The sequence below is a fragment of the Chiloscyllium punctatum genome, chromosome 8 (assembly GCF_047496795.1).
Source record: "Chiloscyllium punctatum isolate Juve2018m chromosome 8, sChiPun1.3, whole genome shotgun sequence".
NCBI lineage: Eukaryota > Metazoa > Chordata > Chondrichthyes > Orectolobiformes > Hemiscylliidae > Chiloscyllium > Chiloscyllium punctatum.
The window spans coordinates 49,225,358-49,235,595 of record NC_092746.1 but is presented as its reverse complement, the minus strand read 5'-3'; the positions used below and the strand labels follow the sequence as shown (position 1 = coordinate 49,235,595).

At 38.2% G+C, this 10,238-nt stretch overlaps 1 protein-coding gene across 3 annotated transcripts in view; it reads left to right on the top strand.

Moving 5' to 3' along the window:
- gabbr2 (gamma-aminobutyric acid (GABA) B receptor, 2) overlaps positions 1–10,238 on the top strand; it is a 968,818-nt gene that overhangs the window by 155,086 nt on the left and 803,494 nt on the right. The gene's annotated exons all lie outside the window — the stretch shown is intronic.

Below are 10,238 nucleotides of genomic sequence, written 5' to 3'. Positions count from 1 at the left end.
AAACCAGAGCCTTCGGAGTTGTTTTGAAAAAAAGTGACAGATGAAGAAAGCACCATGGATTAATGGCAGCAGCTGTTACAAAGGCTTAAGCAGATCACGAGTAAAACAAAGAAATTTGACAGGGCAGATTGGGAGAGAGCAGTGTGGATGTGAATTTGAGATGTTGAAAGAAAATCAAGATAGTTTCATGAAACATACAAAAGGCCAAACATTACTTATGATTATCAGTTCAAAATGCTGAAGACATACATTTCAATAATTATCTGCAGCAAAGTTTCCTGAGAATCTTATCAGTATGTGCCAGAACATCAAACGTACATAAAACTAATGAGCATTAATAAAAATAGCCAGGTCCTAAGGGACATGTATCACCTTCTGCTTTATCTTGTTGTTGTGAAATTATAGTTTGCAGCCACCACTTGAGTATGGTCAGCACAGCATTGCAAAGAAATGCTATTGTGGAACCTTTTGCCATTTTACGTAAGCAAGATTGATGCCATGAAAAGAAAAATGAAATCAAAGGTATAGAAAGTGCCTGAATCATTGTCTGAATGAATTTTCAATAGGATGCAGAGGTGAAACTCTAGGTGGCTAGTCTCATTGTTTCCCGCTGTTGCCATCATGGTCTTGTCTCTGATTAATTATTATTGAGTGGTGTATTGTGGATGATGCTGGTGGCCAAAATGTGCCCACTAGCACTTCCTCATCAATTATTCCAATAACCAGCATAGGATCATAAAGCAGACATCCTCTTCTTTTCCTGTCTATGTTGTATTCCTAAGGGATCTCAGACTGGCCCTCTAGCTCTCAAGTCCACCCTTTCTCATTCATTAAATGTGGCTCCTGGACACAGTTACAGCATTGGTCACCTCCATGAAAATCACCTTTTGGCTCCTTCCACTCCTATGTTGCATTTCCCAATCTGCATTTCCCATCAACGGACTGGAACTCAGATGGTGGTGCCTTTCCATCCTGGTACTCATTACATTTGGGTGTCAATGTGCAACCACTTACAATTTTTTGATCTTCTGCCATGGGGTTAGAGCTATGTTTTGTCAGTTAAAGAATTTTCACAGGTGTTATTCAGTGTCAAATACTTGAGATTAATTATATATTAATTATATATTTGAGGTGGCACGGTGGCCCAGTGGTTAGCACTGCTGCTTCACGGTGCCAGAGACCCGGGTTCAATTCCCGGCTCAGGCAACTGTCTGTGTGTGGAGTTTGCACATTCTCCCTGTGTCTGTGCGGGTTTCTTCCGGGTGCTCCGTTTTCCTCCCACAGTCCAAAAATGTGCAGGTTAAGTGAATTGGCCATGCTAAATTGCCCGTAGTGTTAGGTGAAGGGGTAAATGTAGGGGAGTGGGTCTGGGTGGGTTGCTCTTCAGAGGGTCAGTATGGACTTGTCGGGCTGAAGGGCCTGTTTCCACACTGTAAGTAATCTAATCATTACAGAGCAAAACTGACAGCAATCACTTATATGAATTATTTGTGTCTATAAGAACATGGGCAACTCTTCTTATGCTATGGATATGATAAAACCTTTCAGAAAATTCTAGATTGTAGCTGCCAAGCTTCAAGCATAAACTATTAAATAATCTAACATCACATAATAAATACGATATAAAATTGACAGCTTGCCACAGCTTATATAAGACTTGGTTTGCAATAAGCACCTGTGGAGTAAATAATAAATAGAATGTATAAAATATTAAGAACAGAAGCGAGAACATTTAAGGTGCTTGAATGCAGCTGTCAGTACAGACAGCTTTAATTTAAATAAAAGGATAACAAATATTATCTAACCTGTTCATAACCTACTGTGTAAATGTCAACAATCTTAGCTATTTTAAACAACTGTAATTCTTGCTAGCAAGTGCAAGTATTCAGTATATTGAGAGTTGACAGGAGTATGTCCAGCTGTGATGAGCTCCATAACCAAATAGCCTGTTGCCACACACTGTGTATACTTGCATGTACCAAATGAATCAACACTATGATAAGCTGCCAGACAGCTATACTGGAATTTATTACCTATACTAAATATCCAGATTTTAAAAAAACATGTTCAGATGTGTTGTGATATATATTATGTGAACCGAAGCCTTCTGACTCAACTGTATCACAAGAGCCCATATTACACTAAGCATTTGTTATATCTATGCTAATTCTGGCTTCCTTATTGCGTTTTAGCAGGATATTGGTTCAAACTCCACTCCAAGGAATTAAACATATGAGCCAGGCTGATATTTCAGAGGTGTTACTTTCTTGGTGAGATACTAATTTAAGGCCCTTTTCTATCTCTTGGTTAAATGAAAAATATTGAAGAAAGGTTGGGGGTGGATTTCACTGCATTTTGGCCAAAACATATCCCTCAACAAACATGAACAAAATGAAATTTTTGTGTTACTTATTGCTTTTGACAGACCATACTCTAAAACTATTAGGTGCTGTATTGCCCCATATGACAACATTGACTGGACCTCAAAGAATATATTATGGGCTGTGTAGTGCTTTAGGGTGCCCTGGGACCATGAAGGCACTGTATAAATCCAAGGACTATATTGTAATTCTGATTCTGTGTGTTATGGAAATCCTTCAGTAGTTTCTTTCATTATCTATTAATTATTTTATCTATTTCATTATCAAGACACTTTCTAGTGATTTTTAAAAAGTCAGCTTTACATTATCTTGTTCATTTTTATTATTAGACCTCAATGCCTTTTAAAGTCTCATTTCAATTTTAGCTTCTCTACACATTCAAGGAATTCCACCATACTCTTGTAGGAATCATTTTGGACCATAATGATCTAGTTGATTGAGTAAATGGAAATTTTCAATGTCTTATCAGCTATTTTGTCTTTTAGGATTTCTTGATATACTTTTTCCTCCTGTCAAATATTTTTATACTTTACTCTTCTGTCTCCTGTTCAGTTTTTATATCAAACCTAATTATGTTGTGTTTGCAATTTTTCTTTTAGCCTTCTCCTTTTTTCTTTTGCAACCTTGACCTAGAATCTAGATTCTTAGAAATAGATTCACCTTCCTTTTTTCTGAAGACTGTAATTGTAATCTTGATAGTGGTCCTGAACGTAATGTAGACGCTTCTTCTGTTATATCACTTAACATATTTTTCTAACACAATCTTTACATAATTGAAGCAACTTACTTTATTCTTCTTAAACTTATGTATTTCTCTAATTATTCAACATCTTTGTTTTCTCCAGCTTCTTTTCATTGTTTGTCCTTATAAGGTACTCCAAAGAGAGTATGTGTTCCTTTCTTCCACTTATTTCTTTCCCTTGAGAACAAAATTTCAACTAAAATTAAATACATGCTTAACTTTGTTGTTCGATGCTGAAGTTCAACACTTTGAAAGTAAATGAACATTTACTGATGAAAATCAGCACTTCATTATATTTTTAATGCTCCATTGAAAACTGACCTGGTAGACACCAGACTTTAGATTAGATTCCCTACAGTATGGAAACAGTCCCTTCAGCCCAACAAGTCCACACTGACCCTCCGAAGAGTAACCCACCCAGACCCATTCCCCTATCCTATATATTTGCTCCTGACCAATGCACCCAACAATGCACTGGCCAATTCATCTGGCCAGCACATCTTTGGATTGTGGGAGGAAGCCAGAGCACCCACAGAAAGCCCATGCTGACATGAGGAGAACATGCAAACTCTATACAGACAGTCATCCAAGGTGGGAGTCAAACCCGGGTCCCTGACACTGTGAGGCAGCAATGCTAACCACTGAGCCATCATGCTGCCCCAATTACCTTTTCCCATTTTGCAAAAGTATGCTCTTTGGTGAATGCAGAAAAAAAAAATCCCATGATGGTTTGTGTTTGGTATTTAGGCCAAATTTTGCAATTTCTTGTATTATGTTATTCCTGCCTCTCAGAATTTGTTTTTTTTTCCTGTCGCTTTCAGCAAAAGGAAAGCAAGCAATCTCGAGCCCCAGTACAGATACACATCAAATGTGTTTGTAATCTAAAGATGCAGCTGTACCTGCACAGAATTTCTGTTGCGGTTCAGTTAGTCTCTTACCTAAGTTTATCATTGGAACTTCAAGGTAATTAAGTCATAAATGTATAAAAACTGTCATTTTAGCTATTTTCTTGAGAGTTCTCACAGTGTTCTACTCAAGACCAAGTTAGCAGGAGCTGTGTGGAGTTTCACAGCCAACTGTTTTGCAAAGTAAGTTCTTACTTAATGTGTGGAATTGGTGGCCTTATTCTTAATGGTGGCCATTTTTTAAACCTGTTAATCTCAAAATATGCATGTCTACTTGTTAGGATGATTTTATGGATATGAGTATGTGTATCTATTTAAATATTTCTGTATCAGATACCTTTTTGCTGTGATACTGAGGCATTTAGGTTAAGGCAATTCCAGCATCAGTAGTCTGACTGCCTATATTTATGAAGTTTGACTAGAATCTGCATCTAGTTATACCACAGTCTGACCATGGGTGCAACAGTAAAATTATCATATTATCTGATGCATGTCCTTCACATATTAAGTTTTTAATGCTTCCACCATTTTGTGTGAAAGAGCCTCTATTCCTGTCCCCTCTAGCTTCAGCTGGACAGGAAACCCATCTTCTTGTCAATTAAGAGTTCATCCACCAGGAAAAGCTGCAACTCAGTCAGTGTCCACCATAGGTGGTATTCTGACACAAAAACAAACATGATTCCTGTTGTCCGGCTCCGAGGTGAAAATCCAATCCTTTGTGTTACTCTTATCACTTTTTCACAGACAGGGTTCCGAAACACAGTGTGCTTAACTTGAGCACACAAAACTGGGTTGGGTGAGTTTGAGGGTGGAAACTTTAAATAGTTGAATGGAACTCAAACCCAGTTTACAAAGTTTGGCACTTTGATATTCATTGAAAGGGGACAAGGGACTGACAACCATGTTGCTCTCAGGAGGCTGGTGGCCCACTTTTATACTGTAATCACTCTGGCCATCTCTGACATAATCAGCTTTAAAAACCTTACTGTGAGTGATTGGGATTTCAAACCTCAGGAAGTCTAACAGCTGAAGATGAGATAGGGATAGATTGTGAAGAAGGTAAGTGACTGCTGTTGGATCCAGAAGAGGAGTAATGTTTCCCTTCACTCACCACGTGACCCAACACATCCACCATACCCCGGATGTTAAACAGGGGCTTCACAACTCCTTCCCCTTCCAACAAAGACCTTTGGATAACGATTGGACCTTCCAGAATTGAGGACTGTATTTCCTTGCAATCAGAGCTTGACTCGGGTTTCAGAGATTTGATCCACTGTGATCAGTCCCACCCTGTGATTATTGAGATCACCCTGAGATATTGCTACTGGGGTGATGGATCTGATCTACTTTGACATGCAGACTGTTCCCAAGATCTTGCTTCACAACTGGAAATCAGTCAAGCCAATAACTGGGAGCCTGTCAAAGCCAAAAGACACAATGTGAAGTGCACGCTCAGACTTATGGCTTCTTGTCAGTAATGAAACCAACCTCGCTTCTCCTGTTAACATTGAAGCCAGTACCTTCCAAAAAAAAAGAACTAAAATTTATTATATACAGGCTATGAGGAAACAATATCACAAAGGGATGATTAATGAAGACAATTAATGATTTCAAAAGGAAATGAGAAAGCCACCTGGGGAAAACAAACGTGGAGGGCAACAGGGATGGAACAGGGAATGAGACTGATTAGATTTCGCCATTGGCAGCCTGTATGGACTCAATGGACTGAGTAGCCTCCATCTGTATCATAATTAGTCCATTGTTCTCATTAGCATTCTGCTAATTACTGTCTCAATCTTTCTTAACTGGCAGGAGTGCATTATCTTTTCAATACACTATATATATATATATATATATAAATAACATTCACTTCCTAATTCTTACTATGGAATAATAGTCAAAACTTCCACAATCCCATCATCCAACTATTTTACAACAAGATTGGCTTCCATTTACTGAGCCTTCAGACAGTTGAGCAAAGTTGCTGAAATCAATAATTCTTATAACGATTCTTTAGATCGTTGTGATGTGCACGTTAGATGTTCTGTAAATGTGCTGAATAATGAAAAAGGATGAAGCAGCATTTTGCTCTGATGAGGAATATCTAGAACACTTATTGTTTATATGAGACCAGGGTGTGATACCGCTTAGAGGAACCCTATTTTATTGCTTCCATTGATTTTTCTAAGGCTTTCAATTTCTTCAAGGAGCACTCCTGAGAAAAGTCTGAAAACTATTAGAGTATTCAACCAGTTTTTAAATGCTTTCCCCCTTGGAAATGCACTGCAACTCTAGGATCCATGTTAAAGTGAAAAAAGATACTCATGATTCTCTGTCTCTGAAAAAGGAGCAGGCCACAGTTATCTACCATGGTTATATTCATCCTGTTTTCATAATTTCTTTTCTTTCTTTTTATTCGTAATATATTGACATTGCAGGCATTATAACGTTATATATCTGGCCAATGATCTTTAGTTCCATGATTGATTTTGTTTGAAATAAAATATATTTAAATGAGTTGGGATATTGTTTTAAAATGGCTGCAGACACAATCTACAAACTGGCCAAGCTCCATGGGCAATTTCTAAATGGATGCCCAAATAACATTTCCAAGGAATTCATTTAAATTAAGATAGTGGAAATTGATGATATGCAACAGATAACTGATTTATAAGAATGACCAGAAATGAAAGAAACCTTTCTGAAATTCATTATGCAATTAGATTCTGATGGCCCTCTTCTGTTTCAAATGCACCTTGATAGCTTTGCCAATGTATTGATTGTAATGAGGTCAGCCAGGTGGACCTCATAAAATATGAGTTCCCTGAATGGAGCTTTTAATCAGGTCTAATCAGGGAGCCCTGGCTGACAGAAAGAAATGCAAGTGTCAGACATCCTGCTCACTCTGACATCTGGCTCTGAGGGAGCTGGATCAGTTTCAAGGACTCTCTACTTGTAACTAAAGGGTAACTTGCTGATGGAACTCCGGCCTTTGTGGAGTTATTTCAGTGGAGATGACAGAAAAGCATACTCCTGAAGAAATTTGCTCGCAACTGTCATCTTTGAGTTGAGGGAAGCATTTCTGGCATCATACCATTGTTTGGGAAGCTTGGCTTAGTTGATCATGCTGTTGAAGACTGAGCCCAGCATGTGGAAAGAATACATTATCTTTTGCCAGGCAAATCATATTGGGGCAGATTAAAAGCAACGAATAATTCTGCTGACAGCTTGTGGAGCTGCAGATTTATCGGTTATTAGAAGCTGAACTTTCCCTGAAGTACCAGCAAAGACTGATTACTCCACAGCATTTTGGAAGACAGTGCTCAGTGAAGAAGGAGATTTCAGAAACAGAAAGTCATGGATTTTTACAAATTGCACCATTGCTGAAGATATGGATCATTAAATGAGCAATTATAGTCTCACTTTATAAGTATAGCATCTCAGGACTCTCATGAATTTTAAACAGTATAGCCTTTGTTAACCCTGACTTGAACCATGCATTCTCCCTTTCAGACTTACAGCCTGTGTTTGTGTGTGTTGCAATACATCTTTAACTGATGTGTGATATCTTAGCATTGTAAAGGAGAAAACAAAAATCTGTTGCAACTGACTGAGAAGGACTTAAACAGAGACAATCAAATTACTCTTTTCCTCCTGGTGTTCGACATAGAGTCATAATGTAGAATAATTTTGTGGCAGGTAATGTCATGTTCTTCTGTACGGTTCACATGCTGGGTGTGCAATGGAACAGCTTTCTCCAGTTCAGTTTGTGATATCTAAAACCTCTATTCAACTGTATTATGCTGCATTAATGATGACACAATTGTGAATATTCAGAACCATCATTCTTTGAAATGCAAAATAAGATGTTGATCCAGTCGTTGCTAGCTCTGAATCCATACTCCTGCATTGCACGGGTGTAGACATTCCCACAGATTGCAAACTCCTTCACAATTGTGCATTGAAACAAACTTCCATTTCTATGATGCTAGTCCCACGGTAAAAATCCTGGAAAAGGTTCGACCTTGTTGAATGATGCTTCTAATGATATACTATCAGAATAATTCCTGCTTAACAACCTCATTAGCTCTGTACAGATAATTATATATTCATGGAACCTGATTTATTTTTCCATATAAAGAAATTATTTTTTTCTGAAGTCTGCTTACTTTTAGTTCAGCTTTGATCTTAATTCAGTCATACATTTATTTCATGGTCTGAATTTTAATTTGAAAGTGAAGGTTATTAAGTGCTTTTGACTTGCTGGTTTGCTCAGTGTGAATACTTCAATTTGATTGATTTCCTACCTGCTTGCTGACATCATTGCATACCAAGACGTCCTTTTGATTTGGTGTCAGATTTAAGCTATCATTTGGAAGAGGAATTCTGACACAGAAATACCTACCTTCTACCTTTGATATCAATGAATAGCACTTTTGCTTTACCACTGACTGCGAAATTTAAGTCATTATTTACGTTAGTCTATTATTGAGCGATGCTAAATATAAACAATTAGGTTTATTGAGGGATAATTGTATTTTACCTCCTAATAATAACAGAGCCAATACATTCTAACTTAAAGTAACTACTTTAATATTTCAACTATTGTAACCTTTCCAAGAAAATGTTATGTTTGGCTTCAAAGACAGAATTACAACAGATGGTAGAAAAGAATATGGGATAGGGATACATATAACAGACTATTTTAGGAAAGCAAACTTCATGTTTTTAGAGTTCAGGAACTTACAAATACATTGTTGTAAAAAGATAATTTCTGCATTCTTTTAACTTCTAGCACAATAAATTATGAAGTATGAAGATCAATTTCACATCTATCTGGTCTTTATGAAGAACCTTGCCGAGTGGAAGTGCATGCTTCTAACATTTTCTTTTTGGTTAGAACTAATGAAATGTCATACTTTGGATTCACTCATTTTCTTTCTCAAAATGCTTAAACAATGTGTAAACCTCCAAACCAGTGTGCAGTTCCTCACAATCCAGGCCAAAAAAACCATGCTGCATTGCGCTTCTCAGGGGGCCTTTTGAGTCCTGTTCTTAATATGTAACCGGACCAGAATGCTGTTTCCACTGTCAACTTTTCTCATTTCCCATGTGATTACTATTAAGATCAAGCAGCAAATTTGCAGATTCCATGAAACCTGTGGACAGCCAGCTGGACAAAAGGAAAGGCTCTTCAACACTGCCATAATGTTGCTGCCAGTGCAGCTCCATCCTGACTAGCCTTCACCACTCACCTGCCCCCCCCTCTCCCCCCCATGCTGGTGTGTGGTCTATGTTGTTCACCAGCAAGAGCCTTTGTCACTTCCTCTCCTCCAAGTCCTGAGATTGTAGGAATATTGGGTTTTTGAATCCCAAATACATTCTAATGATTGAACTGTGTGAAAAAGGTAGACAGTGATATAAGAACATACATTGAAACAATGACATTTTCAACTTCTTCTTTTATCCACAAGCAAAGGTCCACCCTTAACATTGGGCACCTCTCAGTCTCCAATTTGCCAATTGATTGGTCTCTAGTCCTGGCATTGTATCTGCTTCTGGAGGCATTGTGAAAATAGTCATTGTATATGTGTACTCATACCTGCCTTTATTGCCCTCGTGTCACCTTCTAGTTCGTCTTAATTACCTTTAACATTCCAACATCTTTGCATCTTCCTTCTATAAAACTCCAAGCTCCCACAAAGACCCTCAACCCTGTCACCCACTAATTGGAGATGCCACTTCTACCTGAGTGTGTACTCATTCTCACTGACACTCCCTTTCAATCTTTAGTGTTGTTATTAGATTAGTTGTCCCATTTTTCAATTATCCTAACCTCAGACTGGACTTACCTCCCCCCAAAAAAACTGACTTCCTTGTCACTCTGAACCTTCCCATTGCCTGACACCTCCCATTCAATCCCACATTTTCTTACCTTAACTGATGTACTCAGAGTCAACTATTCCCATCACATCCAAGGTACCAGGTACCTCTCACTTCATTTCTCAATGCTCCCAAACCATCATCGACTCCCCTGTGTCTCTGACCCCACACCATTCCAACATCCTCCTCTTACCATCACAACTGACTGATTCCTGTGTGGTCCAAGTCTCCTTGTAAACTGCTATCTTCTTGCTCTCTGCTTCCTTGTAACAGAAAGGAAACTACTTACACAACTGCACTAACTGACTAAGTATGCCACCTTTAAAC